Consider the following 15,524-nt stretch of genomic DNA (forward strand, 5'->3'; position numbering starts at 1 on the left):
GTTTGTCATTGTAAATTATTTATGTTTATTAAGTATTCTCTATTTAAGGTTACTTAAATTAACTAAAGGTCTTTAATACTTAAAACATAGCAAACTGATACATATATTAAACCCGAACCATCAAACTAGCAGTCAATTGATATGTATATTAAATTGAAACCATCAAAATAGCAGCCAGTTGATATGTATATTAAATTGAAACCTTCAAAATAGCAGCCAATTGATATGTATATTAAATTGAAACCATCAAACTAGCAGCCAGTTGATATGTATATTAAATTGAAACAATCAAACTAGCAGCCAATTGATATGTATATTAAATTGAAACAATCAAACTAGCAGCCAATTACATATTAAATTGAAACCATCAAACTAGCAGCCAATTACATATTAAATTGAAACCATCAAACTAGCAGCCAATTACATATTAAACTGAAACCGTCAAACTAGCAGTCAGTTATTTAATCCATTGGAATGTTTATTCAGATGAGTATCACTTATTCATTTATTTATTGCAGACTATTATTCTCATCTTTTAGTTGTTGTTTCATGAAGTAATGCGGTTACCCCTGACGAAGGCCAGAGGAATGGTTGGCCGAAACGTCGTAAAACGACAACTAAAAGATGATGATAATAGTCCGCAATAAATAAATAAATAGCAGCCAGTTGTTATGGGTATTGAACCGAAACTATGAAACTAGCAGCCAATTGATATGCATATTGAACGAGAACAATCAAACAAGCTGTCCATTTATATATGTATCAAACCGAAATAATCAAACTAGCGACCAGTTGATATGTATATTAAAACAAAACACTGAAACAAGCAGTCAATTGATGTGTATATTAAACCAAAACCATTCAACTTCCAGCCAACTGGTATGTATGTAACATTACATAGGAAACCAACACGTTGTATGCAGTCTACGTCGCAAAGGAGACTAAGACAAAAGAATAAATCGAACTCACGATATTTATTTCCTCATTCTACCGCCACGCGTGACTTCTCGTTCCGGCGGTGACGTAATACACGTCGCTAACCTGGTCGTTTTATCGAGCGTGGTGTCTCCATTTTATAGGGGTTTTTTTTCCTTTCCGTGACGTCATTTTTCTCACAGTTCGGTATTTGCATATAGCCATCCGCGCTATGTTACATGTATATCTCATCGAAACAGTCAAACCAGCAATCAAATTGCATTTATACACAACTGATGATTAGCAGGCCCATTGCATTTTAGCACTATTGCTCCGCAATAGACACATGCAACTTTAATTAACATGCAGCACAAGAAAAATTAGTATGAAAAATAAAAATAAACACTGTATAAATGACAACGATATATTAAATTGAAATCAAATAATCAAACAGCTGTGAAATCGAAATATATATATATATATATATATATATATATATATATATATATATATATATATATATTTCGATTTCACAGCTGTTAATTATCAACATGCAACATTGCAATTGCTATCGATAATCGATAATTGATTTTGAAGCAGATTTCTGTCTATGCGAGTTGTCGCAAGTAATATGTTAGTTTTTTAAAGATATTTCCTTGAACTTGCTCGAAAATATTTATATCACATTTCTGTTAGTCTGTCTGTTTGTCTGTCTATCTATCTGTTCGACTTTATTCCAGAAACTACAATCTGACTGAAATTTCTTACGAGCCTTTATTATAATAAAGTGTAGCGGAGCAAGTGCTATGATATCCGTTTGAAGCATAGTTAAACATTAGTCACAAAAAAAAAAAATAAATAAAAAAAAATAATAATAATAATAATAATAATAAATAACTTTGACGGGAAAAAACTCTAGTCTATATAATAATATGCTAAGGCATTTCATCTTTGTACGTACGTTATCACCCTCTACCCATTCTTTACAAACATGAGATTATTATCGCTAAAGAGATGCCTATTGGCCTTAGTCTTGAAATAATTAAAAAAAAAAATACAAAAAAAAACAAGGCTATGGATAGGAGGAAAACAGTCAACAGAAAGAAAGTTCCATAAGCTTGTATCTTTTTGGAAAGAAACTACTGAAATAGGAAGCTGTATTATAACGATGTATCAAAACAGCGAATGGACCACTCAATCAAGGAATCCACTGAGCTGGAACAAAAAAAAAACAATGAATAAATCACGTGTTATAATAATACTTACTAGTAAGACCCGTGGAAATCCCACAGAATGGGAAATATGTAATTAACGAATATATTTTGATAAAACTAATACTTTTCTAGCTAGCTCAAAAAAATAGTTTTTTTTTTTTTGATAGAAAAACAAATAATACGCAACAAATGTGAATTTATTGACATTTCTACGAAAAGAGTGTAAATCTGATCCAAATGAGATAAATTTATAAGTACTAATAAATACTCAGAAAGTAATATTATGCTACATAGTTCAATACAAATTATTAAATTACAATGTAAGAAACAATCTTTCATTTACTTCTCCGGTCCAGCATCTCTTCGCAAACAATATTCTTTTTATTTATTTTTTTTTTTTTTTGCTTTGTTTCGTTTGAATGTTTCCATTTTTACTTAACATTTCGCTGACTTCTTTGTTCAGTGAAGTACCGCTGCACGTCATAATTACTACAAGTTCCTTGCTCACATTATGACAGCAATGATCATGTATTATTATGATGACCATCATATTCGAAAACGAGGCTATATTTAAAGGAAGGTCACTCTCATATTCTTGTCCAAGGTTGCAAGATTGGCTTTTTTAAAGGCAAATTGCGGAAATTTGGCCTTTTTTTATAAGCAGTTTATCTCAACTTTTGTCATCCTTATGAATCTTTTGTGTAGTTGTTTCACTTCACATTTCTTTTCTTGTTTTATCCTTTGTCTCTCTGTTTACTGTTTTATTGATTTTTTTTCAGTGTCTCTCGCTGTCATGATTATTCTTTCAGTGTTTTGCATTATGTATTTTTCTAATTCTTTTTTGGTGTCATTCACAAAGTCTTCTATACAGACCAGTCTCTTTCTGCCGTCTTTCCTTTTTTACATAGAATCGGTCAACAGCGTCCTTCGGGCGTAGTGCGTTGTGCATGGTCATGAGTTTCCTGGTCGTCTGATTGAGCTGTCTCAGTTCTTCGTTAGTCCACCCTATGAATGATCCAAAGTATCTAACTAGTGATATTGCTCAGGTATTTAATAAGTTCTTGCTATATAATTTAGTTTCCAAAAGTTTTCTCGTTCTCCTGAGGTATTCCTTTCCCATTCTCATTTCTGTTGATTTGATGGTGTCTGCTTCCAGAACTCCCAGGTATTTATAGGCGTCTTATTCACCTAGTGCTCTCATCTCCGTTTGGTTGGGTAGTTCCATACCTTCTGTCGTCTCTTTTCTTATTACTAGTAGTGCGCACTTTTCTATATCAAACTCCATTTGGATGTCTTGGCTGAAGATCCTGGTGGTGTTTATTAATGTCTCTAGTTCATTTTCGATCCTTGCGAAAAGTTTCAGATCGTCCATGTACATTCCCCCCCCCTGTATTCAGTGGGCAGCAATGTCGATAGTGAGTTTCCCTGAAAGATGCCTCTTTGTAAGTTTATTTCTGTTATTTGTTCTCCATCAGCTGTCAGTTCCAGTCTCCATGTTCTCATTGCATTTTCAATAACGTTATGATCCTGCTTGGTATTTTATACATTTTTAGGCATTCTATTATCCATGCTTGGGGGATTCTGTCGTATGTCTTCTTCTTCTTGTTCATCATCATCATCATCATCATCATCATCATCATCATCATCATCATCGCAGCTGCTGCCCTGCAAAGGGTCGTACAGTCGGGAGATGTCCCTGATTTGTTTGTTAAGGGAAGGACAACACTGATTTGGAAGGATACTGCAAAGGGAACAGCTGCCAGCAATTACAGACCGATTACATGTCTACCACTAATGTGGAAGCTGTTAACCGGAATCTTTGCAGAAAAAGTTTATGGACATCTTTTGAGTAATGGAGTTCTCCCTGATGGACAGAAAGGATGTCAGAGAGACTCGAGGGGTACCAAGGATCAACGAATGATTGATAATGCAGTAATGCAGGATGCAAAGAGGAAGAAGAGGAATTTGAGTGTAGCATGGATCGATTACAGAAAGGCTTACAAAATGGTACCTCACTCATGGATCCGTGAAACACTATCGACGATGAAGGTTGCTAGGAATGTGATAGGGCTTTTGAAGACAAGTATGGCTCAATGGAAAACAGTGCTGATAGTAAACAAAGAGGTGCTTGGACAGGTTGGCATTAGACGTGAAATATTCCAAGGAGATTCGTTATATCTCCACTTTTTTTTGTAATGATAATGCTGCCACTGAGCATTTTCTTTAAGAGAGAGAAGCTGGGATATAACTTTAAATCTGGTGGCAAACGCTTCGACCATCTACTATTTATGAATGATTTGAAGATATCTGGTAGAAATGAGAAGAAAATGGAGAGACTGGTAGAGCTCGTCAGGGCATACTCGGAAAACATCGGGATGGAGTCTGGGATTAGTAAGTGTACGGTGTTGGTGATGAAAAGAGGAGTAAAGGTTCATTCGAATGGAATAGTGTTGCCAAATAGAGAAATTATGAAAGAAAGAGAAGATATAGGATATAAGTATTTGAGAGTACTGGAGGATGTAGGCATCATAAACAGAAGACAAAATATGCGCATCACTGGATAATCGATAGTTTTACAAAACCGCAGGAGACAAAGATGATAATATATACAAAGTGAATGGATTGACTTAGATTCGGTTGAATAGGAGGATAAACAATAATGAGTCCATTCTAAAGACGCGTTCACTTTTAATATGTCTCCGTTTGATCTACGCGTTTAGTGCTGCAAATTATGTTTTCAGACTGAAAAAAATCATATTTCATACTTCACAAATAATATGCTATTTCTAATTTTAAATGACGCATAAACAAATTAGGTACTTATGCAGAATACGAACCGTGCTGAAATAATAACGTTATTATTCAGAAAGTCATTTTAACATGGAGAGAGGTATCTTTTTTTTTTTTTTTTAACTATTCTGTACAACAATTCAATAAACAAGAGACCGTACAAAAAATGAACTTGAAAATCCTTTCTAAACATAGTTTGGTCAGTAAACTGCATAAGTACCTCAGCATTCTTCTTTTTCTACTTCGTCTTCATATTATTAGATTATTATTATTATTGTTGTTCTTGTTCTTGTTCTTTCTGCTGTACTTATGCAGAATGCAGATCGTGTTTTAATAATAAACTTATACTTTAGAAAGCCATTTATAACATTTTAACTGCTCTGTACTTTTACTTAATTTAATAAACAAAAGACACGTAAAAATTGAATTTCATTTGAAAATCCTATCCAAAAAAAAAAAAAAAATAGTACGGTTCGTAATTTGCAAAAATACCCCAAACTACTATTTCAAACTTCAGATTGAAGAAATTATTTATCAACACTTAATAGTGATAGTTGGTTGGTTGGTTGTTTTTGTTTTACGGCATATCAACCCTTTTTGGGTTATTTAATGCCGAATCCAAAGATTTTGAAGAATTTTTTTTTTTAATAGAATATATTTGTTGTTTTCACGTCGGTTTCTATTTAACCCATAGTTGGGGCCCTAACAGGTACTACCACTCCGGGTCAGAGTGGACCTGGGAGCAATGGTAATTAAAGGGTGGCTCCACACTCCCCAAAGCCCATAAGCTGGGGCCTCACCACTGGATATAGTTTAAGGTTATATCCAGGACACCCATTGAGGGACTTTTACCCTCTGCAGGGGGGGCAGTCAGCGTATTCTAATGCCCCACCGATAGGGCCTAATAGTGATAGACGGACGAATATGCGATTTCTTATTTAAAACTGGCAGGTGGACGAACCTGTTATCTCAAACTTAAGCGTGACATAGCAAAGAAATTTTTATTTCAAACTTAAGCTTGACAGAACGACTGAACAATGTATTTAAACTTAAATAAATAAACCCTTATCCTTGAGTGGCCTCTGGGCCTTGATATGTAAAAAAATAAATAAAATTGGCGCTTATTCAGATTGGCACTTATAGCGATAAGCAAAAATGAAGAAAAACTTTTACCGTGTATCTGTGGTGTGAGCCCTGAAGGCTCTGCATGGTATAGTACGAGTTGGATTGGCATTCTTGCTAGTAAACGTTGGAGGCTTTGGGTACATTATTCAGATTGGTATTGATGAACAAAAATGAGGAAAAGCTTTTATACTGTACCTACTTGTCACAGAATGAAGATGGTATATTCCAAAAATCACAAAAATTGCTCAAGTAATATTTTTTTTTTTTTGAAAAACAAATTTGCCGTTTTTTACTGATAAGTGAAGGCTGAAGCCATTTTAATATTCTTCAAATTTGGTTTTAAACTTAATTTTATGTTCTGATAATGAAAACTTTAAAAAAACACATACACGTTATATTAATAAAGTATTGTTTGGTTTTAAATCTTACGTTTCCGTTGTCTTTCTGACATTATCAAAAAAAAAAAAAAAATGAAATGAAAATCGGTTGTCTGCTCTTAATTTTTACCATCACCGATATTTTTCCTCTTATGGACATGAATGTTCTTGAATAATAAAAAAAATACTTGATCAAATTACGTGATTTTTTTTTTTAATATTTCGTACATAACAGACTTTTTGTGTATTTTCTTTACTTTTAATTGCCGCCATTAGTGCCAATCTGAATAAGCACCATTAATTAAAAAAAATTTTTTTAATTCTACATCCTATGCCTCTCTCTTTCTCTCTATCTTTCTCTAACTTTCATACGGTAAGTCTTTCTTTTTCTTTCTGGCGGTAAGTCTCTCTCTCTCTCTCTCTCTCTCTCTCTCTCTCTCTCTCTTTCTCTTTGACGATAACTACATAACTCTTACATCCGGGTTCTTTTCCATTTGTTTTAATATTACCCGCAGAAAACATATAAAAAAAAGGCGCGGATGTTTTACTGCATTAGCCCACTTTAAGTTCCGGTTCATTTTTTCCCCGTTGCTATTTAGATATTCGTTTTATGTAAGTCTTTGTTTCGAACCAGCGTTGCTTACAACACCTTCTTGGCTTCGTGGATGATTTCGATAACAACCTCCCATCCCCAACTAAGCATCCACAGCCATCGATTCTGTCGGTTTTCTTCGACGTTTTTTAAAAAAAACTTTAAACGGAACATAGGTATATATTCAGGCACATAAGTGCAAGGACGCTAAGCAAAAACAATTTGACGCAACGATTACTTATTCATATGTAATTTTTTTCTTTATAGATGCGTAATCATTAGATATATATACTAGAAATCGCGAATGAGTATATACTATACTGTGTTTCCAAAGAAGGAGGTAATTCATGGGAGGACGGTATCATGGCGAACGATCATATTCTACACTATTCCCCAAAGAAACATTATGCTTCGAAGGATGTGCTGATGATATAGCAAAACAGATACTACACAACGCCCCTACACCAAAAAAGGTGTATGTAATGCCGGGGAGGATGATATGATAACCATAGAGTAGATATTACATTACTATCAATATCCATCCATAAAAAAAGGGGGAGGCAACATCTGGGAGGGTAGTATTATTCTATCATTAAGCCCAACCTCAGAAAATGTTAAAGATATTCCGTAGGATGATAGTCTAATAACAGCAAAACAAATACTGCATCCTCATCTTCCTTCAAAAGGAGAAAGTGGTGCTTCGAAAGGATGGCATAAGGAAAACAAAACGTTTCGATTGGTGTAGCCTCCAACCTTCTTCAGGTGTGTCTTGTCGTACTCGGGAATCTGTCTTCGTGCAATGGATAAAGTATTTGGTAAAAATCAGTTGTAAGTTACACTATTCTGGACGTTGAAGGTTCAATCCTCAGCGGGGGCGACATTCGAAATACAATTGCTAATTACTAGGGCTAAGACAACAGCTTATTCTTTTCATTGTTTTTACTCTCGAGTGTGTATCCGCTGATATCTTATTTGCTTTTATATAGAGTGATGCGGATCTTGGTTGATTAACTGTGTCTAACTGTGTCAGATATATACTCGAGAGTCAAAACAATGAAAAGAATGTGCAAATTAGAACTTCTACCCGAGCATAGCTGACGGAACGAGAGCATACTATCCCCATGGATTAAACAGAGGGTTTTGTTCGAAATTCCGTGCAGATATTCGAGTTCAACAGAAAAATTCCCGAATTCGACAAAAAGAATCCCGAGTTCGACAGAAAGATTTCCGAGATTGGCAAGATACACCTGAAGAAGGTCGAAGGTTACATTAACTGAAACGTAGTGAAAATAATACTCAAGATGAGAACAGTAGTCCAAATAATCCAAATAATACGAATTATCAATCCTGATCTCAAAAATTCAGAAACACAACACCATCCCGACGCTCTGAATGAAACATTGAAAGATACGAGTAGCGTTCCAAAAGTAAAGCCTCCTACTTTTTATTCCGCCCGAACGGTCAGAAGGAAGTGTTAGTTGCGTTGTTATGATGGCTGAACATCTGCATTCATGACCTGAAAGTTTTATCTCTCTGTTGCAGATATTGACAGTGTGAGACTATAAGAAAACAACCACTGTCATGGATGTGGGTAAGAAGATATGTGTCATTGAATTTCTGGCAAAAGTTCATTGAGAATAGTGGTAACTTTGTAGAAAAATACATTCTGGAGCACAAAATGTCGCTCGTTTTAATGGTATAACTCCCATCTTCATAGCTCTTCAACTTTTAAGTAAAAAAAAAAAAGGAGGCTTTACTTTGAGAATGACCCTCGCATGGCAAAGTGCGCTCCGGGCGCCCATGCACAACCATCGTTCATCGCTGGCAAAAATGTATTGATATTCGTGGCGATTATGTAAAAAATAAATAAATTCTAAGGCACAAAAGGCCGCTCGTTTTAATGGAACCACTTCCGTCTTCATAGCTTTTTAACTTCGTGAGTTAGAAAAAAAAATAGAAGGCTTTACTTTTGGAATGACCCTCGTAGATTAATCTCAAATTTTATAGCAAACAGAATTGAACATTAAAAAATCGTAATAGTATAGTTTCGGCTACAGACAGACAGATACCAACTCCCCATTATTAATAGATTAGCCAAAATATGTTCCTTCCGGTCACGTATTTGAGCTAGTGTATATAATGTAAATATTGTTTCTTTATGAACAACTGATTGTGATAATTTATTGCTGACGCTTGCTATCATCAAAGGATGAGATAATTAAAAAAAAAATTATTTTTATTAAATTTTCACCCCAAACAAGGCACATTGCCACTTTGGTGTAGGGGGATACTATCAGGGGCAGCAACTACTGGGGCACTATGTTGGGATTTGGGCAGCAAGATGTCGGTTCACGTTACACTTGAACTTCTGCATGTCAGTACAGTTAGGGAAGCAGGGACCTGGAATGGAATTTCAGAGTCTAGCGGTTCTGGGGAAGAAACTATTGGAGTAGAAAGATCTTTTACATCTAGGGATCTCTACTGTGTGGGGGTGGGATTTAGCTGCCTGTCGGGTTTGTCGAGGGTGTCTACGTCGTGGGGGCACAAGTGTCTGCAGTTCGTCAGAGCATTCACCATTAAAATACTTGTAGAACAGGTAGAGGGATGCAACGTTTCGTCGATGGGACAGAGGCTGAAGCTTAGATGCCAGTTCAGGGCCTATCAGATTTGCGACTCTCTTTTGAACCTTGCCTAGGAGAGAGAGAGACTAGCAGCAGATGCACCAGCCCAAATGTGACAACAGTACTCCGTACATGGGCGAATGGTGGCCTTATAGAGGTACAGGATACTTTCAGGTGTCAGTAGTTTTCTAGCACGGTAGAGAGAGCCTACCTTTTTCGCAGCGGCCCTGGCAATGTTTTCAATATAATTGTTCCAACTCATGTTTCCTGTGAACGTTAGGCCAAGCAGTTTGAAAGATGTACTCTCAGACAGGGAGTCACTGGCAATTGCTATTGGTGGCAGAGAAGGTTTTTTGTAATTATTGAAGGAAACCAGTTTAGTTAGTTTAATTTCAAACTTCAATGTGAGAGACAAAAAAATGTTATTTTAAACTTAAGAGTGACAGACCGACTGACCGACGCATCTAAATAAAGACCAATAGCCACTCGAGGGTAAGGGTTAATGAAACGGAATGATTATCAGCTAGGATGAGGAGTGGTATGAGAGTACGAAAGTTGATCAAAAGTATGGAGTATGTTTTGTGTTCTTTAGGTAAAGAGCTCTTGCAAAGAGGTTTTGTCCATGGAAGTTTCTACTGGTGCTTACTCATATTTCGCTTGTGGCCTTAAGGAAATGTGAATTGAAGAACGGACCACTGTTGTATCAAAGAAAGAACAAATTCAATATTTAACGAAAGTGAGGAGCTCTCTCTCTCTCTCTCTCTCTCTCTCTCTCTCACTCACTCACTCACTCTGGTTGTAAGTCTCTCTTTCTACCTCTCTGACGGTACGTCTCTCTCTCCCTCTCTCTCTCTCCCTCACTCTACCCTCTCTCTCTCTCTCTCTCTCTCTCTCTCTCTCTCTCTCGGTAAGCTCTCTTTCTCTCTCTTTCTTTCTCTTTTGCTGTAAGTCTCTCCCTCTTTTTCCCGCCCTCTCTTTCTCTAACTCTCATACGGTAAGTCTCTCGTTTTCTTTCTAGCGGAAAGTCTTTTTCCTCTCTCTTTCTTTTTCTCTCTCTCTCTCTTTCTCTCTCTCTCTCTTTCTCTCTCTCTCTCTCTCTATCTCTGTGGTGGTAAACTCTCTATATCTTTCGCTATCTCCCCCTCTTTCTCTTTCTCCCTCTCTCTCTCTCTCTCTTTCTCTCTCTCTCTCTCTCTGGCGATAAATCTATTTCTTTCTCCCTCTTTCTCTCTCTCTCTCTCTCGCCGTAAGTCTCTCTCCTCCCTTACTCCCCTCTCTATCTGTTTGTCTGTCTCTGTCTGTCTGTCTCTCTCTCTGTCTGTTTCTCTTTTTTTTCTCTCTCTCTATGGCGATAAATCTCTTTCTTTCTCCCTCTTTCTCTCTCTCTCTCTCTCTCTCTTGCTGTACGTCTTTCTCTTTCTCTCTATCTTTCCTGACATATCTCTTGCTGTAAGTCTGTCTGTCTGTCTCTCTCTCTCTCTCTCTCTCGCCATAAGTCTCTCTCTCCTCCCTCACTACTTTCTCTATCTATTCGTCTGTCTATGTCTGTCTGTCTGTCTGTCTGTCTCTCTCTCTCTCTCTCTCTCTCTACTGTCTGTATGCATGTGCGTTTGTTTGTTTGCATGTGTGTGTTTCTCTCTCCGCCTTCCTCTCTCTGTTTATTTCCGTTCTCTCTTCTCACGCACACGAAAGAAAAAGCAAAATGGAACGCGCAGAAATGTCGCTTTTGATTCTGAGACGAAACAATCGACAATGAATGAATTAATTCAAATCAGAGGAAACACATTGTTTGCGGTGGATTAGAATTAATGTTCGATTGCGCATGACAATAAAATAAAGCACAGAATATATTTAGAAATTCGCCAGGAAGGAAGAAACACCTTTATTTTTTTTTTGTTTGTTTGATCGCTGACGTTAATCAGAAAAGTTCTGTTTGTGTCTCTTAATTCAATTATCCTTCGGATTTTCTCACGATAGATTGCATCAAGTTATATCTGCCAGTAGATTTGTCGAGAAAACTGTGAAACTAGATATTGTTTAAAGCTCGTATTCTTTTTACAATGACTGATGAAAGGACTTGCCATATATATATATATATATATATATATATATATATATATATATATATATATATATATATGTGTGTGTGTGTGTGTGTGTGTGTGTGTGTGTGTGTGTGTGTGTGTGTGTGTGTGTGTGTGTAAAATGCAACTTTCTCTCTCTCTCTCTCTCTCGCGCTCTGTGTGAGTTCGTTCATTATAGACTCCGAAATGGCTGAATAGATTTTCTTTAAAATTTACAAAACTTTAGTGTATAAATCTAAGAGTGATCTTAGTTATGTTTTGTCTCAGAATACCCCCCCCCGCCAATAATTACCAATAATCGATATTGGAAACCGTTATTTTAATTTATCTATCATCGGTAAAGTCATTTTTCTATGTCGTCGCTTAGCAACAATGATGAAACAACTAGCCGTGAAAATTCTACTGTAAGTTGATATCGTGTTTTTTTTTTTTTGTGAGTGTTTTTTGTGTGTGTGTGTGTGTGTGTGTGTGTGCATGACGTAGTCTGTGGATTCAAACTCCGCGCGTAAATTTCTATTTTTTTTAATTAACTTAAGAATTTTATAAGATCATAAAATTTACGTGTTTTTTTTTGTTTTGTTTGTTTGTTTGTTTGTTTTCTTGTTCTTTTGTGTGACGTGGTCTGTAGGGTCAACCCTCGCACGTAAATTTCTTCATGTTTTTTTTTTCTTTAACTAGAGAGAAGTTGATATAAAAATATATATATAAAAGAAACAGTAGGTTCTCTACAGTGCAATGTAGAATAACATATATTTTGGACTAAGTTACTGCATTGAGGCATATGAAGGCGATTTCACGGATTCCGATGACAATAAAAATATACGAGTGTGAAATATTCGTTGATCAACATCTCCCTGCTAGTATATATATATATATATATATATATATATATATATATATATATAAATATATATACAGGCTCCTTCAGTCTTTAAAAGTGTTTTCGTATATATATATATATATATATATATATATATATATATATATATATATATATATATATATATATATATATATATATATATATAAGTTTGGTGGTTAATTTTAATAGACACATATATTCGAATTAAGAATTTATTGTTTGACAAAAGGAATATATAGAAGGGGTTATGTTAATTTCCTTAATCCATGGATTTTCAATAACGGCTCATATCACGCTCGTTGTACTATATATATATCGGTGTGCGCACCTTTATCTCTGTTTAGACATAACACTTATGTAGATATGTTTATTTACTGTATGTATACGATGGTATGCATATGCGGGTGTGCCTTGCATGCTTGTACATCATTATAGCGATGTTTGGCCGTGCATATGGGCGCAGCTGTAAACTCGAATACATGCGCATGCAGGCACGCCTGGGCGTATAAGTAGTTCCCTTTTCTAATATGTGTGCTTTTGTGTACGTTTTATGATGTGTATATATGTAATTGAGTACACATGTGCATTAGTATAAGGACGCGTGTGTATAAGTCTGTATTTATGTATGCATGGTATGGATCAGTGTGTGTGCGTATGTGTACACTATGTATATGTATATGCATGCGTATGTGTGTATATATGTATATGTGCGTGTGTATATGTGTCTGTTGGTATATATGTGTTTATATTTGCACTTATGTTTAGGTTTGAAAGATGGATATACAGTTAATCTATATATCTATAAAAGTGAACGTGTCTGTCTGTGTGTCTGTGTGTCTGTGTACATTTCCCTACGCAATAACTCTGTCAATTTTTAGTCTATAGACTCGAAATTTGAAATACCGGGTACTGAGATTTGGGAAAATCGACGCGATGGGTGTCAGCCAGAAATTTGGCTTTTAAGGGGTCAAATTTCAACGATTTGACCTTTAAGAACTCTACCAAACTCCTCCGACAATTTTGGGTCTAGACACTTGAAATTTTAGATATAGGTTCCTTGAACATGGATCTAACTTAATAAAGTGATTTGATCCCGAAACAATAAATTTTAAGGGGTCATAATAGGGGTCAAAGTTTTAAAAAATTAACCAATTTTTTTTGTTTTTTTGCTTTTTTTGCACAGCATACACCTCCAAACACCCGAGCAACGCCGGGCACCCCTGCTAGTTATTATATAAAAGTAGGAGTTTTAACTCGAAAGGACGATGCCATCCAGCAATGCTAACCAAGCGAGCAACTTGTGATAGGATTTTCAGAATGTTTGGTTAGCATTGCTGGATAGCATCGTCCTTTCGAGTTAAAACTCCTACTTGTGAGGCATTGACTTGGGGTTATTAGCTGGTTGGATGACCGCATCCCTTGTTGAGACGAAGTAGGTTCATTTCACAGTCGGATTTCGGCGCGGTTTGCTTGATCTGTGTTGGTTAATAGAAGTTCTTGTGTGCAGGCGTTTGCTCAGTTGGTAGAGTGCTTGCCTTGCATGCAAGAGGCTCGGGTTTCGAATCCTGAGTTCGGATGTGTCTAACTGATGAGCCCAAATGAGGGCGAAACTCGAGTCTTGGACTTCCGGCTCTTTGACTGTCATGGCTCTTGTGGGCTGCGACGTTGTTTGGCTGTGGAATTTATTATATATACAATCTCTCACATTCTGAAAATCATATATATATATATATATATATATACATATATATATATAAGTAAAATTGTGTGTGTGCACATTTCTCTATCAAATAACCTTGTCAATTTCCAGTTTACAGATTCGAGATTTGACATAAGAGGTATTGAGATTTAGTAAAATTATTTTTATTTGGTTTTCGGCCAAAAATTTGACTGTCAAGAAATCAATGTTCAACGATTTAACTTTTAAAAACTCTACTAAACTCCCCCGCCGATTTGCATCTGAACACTTGAAATCTTAAATGAAGGTTACTTGGACAGGGATCAAACTTTTTAATTTGATTTGAAACCAAAGCAATACATTTTAAGGCTTCAAAATTTGGATAAAAGTAAAAAAGCATTTACCTCTGCGGACTCTACCAAATTACTCAGACAATTTTTGGTTTAAATATTTGAAATTTTACATGAAGTGTATTCAGATATAGCACAAGCTTTTTAATCGTTTTTGGTCGAAAATTTGTCTGCCAAGGGAACAAAGTTCAAAAGATTTGATCTTTGCAGTCTCTACCAAACTATTAAACCAATTTTGGATCTACATAGTTTTTACATAACAGGTATTCAGACATGCAGCATGCTTTTTAATCAGTTTTTGGACAAAAATTTGACCTTTTTAGACTCTACCAAACTCCTCCACCAATTTGAAATTTTAGATGTACATTACCTGGACATGAGTCAAACTTTTTAATATATATATATGCACATAAAGTTATATATATATATATATATATATATATATATATATATATATATATATTAGACATTAAGAGGAGATTATAGATAGATATATAAATTCCCGTTCACATACACCTTTCAGGATAAAGCTAGAACCCAGAACTAGATAGAATCGAGCAATTGCATCGACAACGGACAACGCCAGACCCAAAGTGGGTTTCGATGTACTGCATCTCATCGGTGACGTGCTCCGAAATAGGCGCGAACCCAGGTCGTCGCACTCATGAAGTGTGCAATACTGACGACCTAACGATATGGGCCAAGGCGCAATCTATTGACGATGCCTCGATTTTTTAATTCTTATATTTTCATCCAGTTCTACATTCTACGATGTGACAAGCAACGCGTCATATACAACTAAGATAGTTACTGCTGGTATGCAGGCGGTAGATATCACATATATATATAATATATATATATATATATATATATATATATATATATATATATATATATATATATATATATATATATA

General features: G+C 35.7%; 1 protein-coding gene across 1 annotated transcript in view; it reads right to left on the reverse strand.

The window, feature by feature from the left end:
* LOC145258231 (forkhead box protein J1-B-like) overlaps positions 1 to 15,524 on the reverse strand; it is a 350,822-nt gene that overhangs the window by 259,536 nt on the left and 75,762 nt on the right. The gene's annotated exons all lie outside the window — the stretch shown is intronic.

The sequence above is a fragment of the Euprymna scolopes genome, chromosome 33, assembly GCF_053919585.1.
Source record: "Euprymna scolopes isolate OS-2025 chromosome 33, ASM5391958v1, whole genome shotgun sequence".
NCBI classification, from domain to species: Eukaryota; Metazoa; Mollusca; class Cephalopoda; order Sepiida; family Sepiolidae; genus Euprymna; species Euprymna scolopes.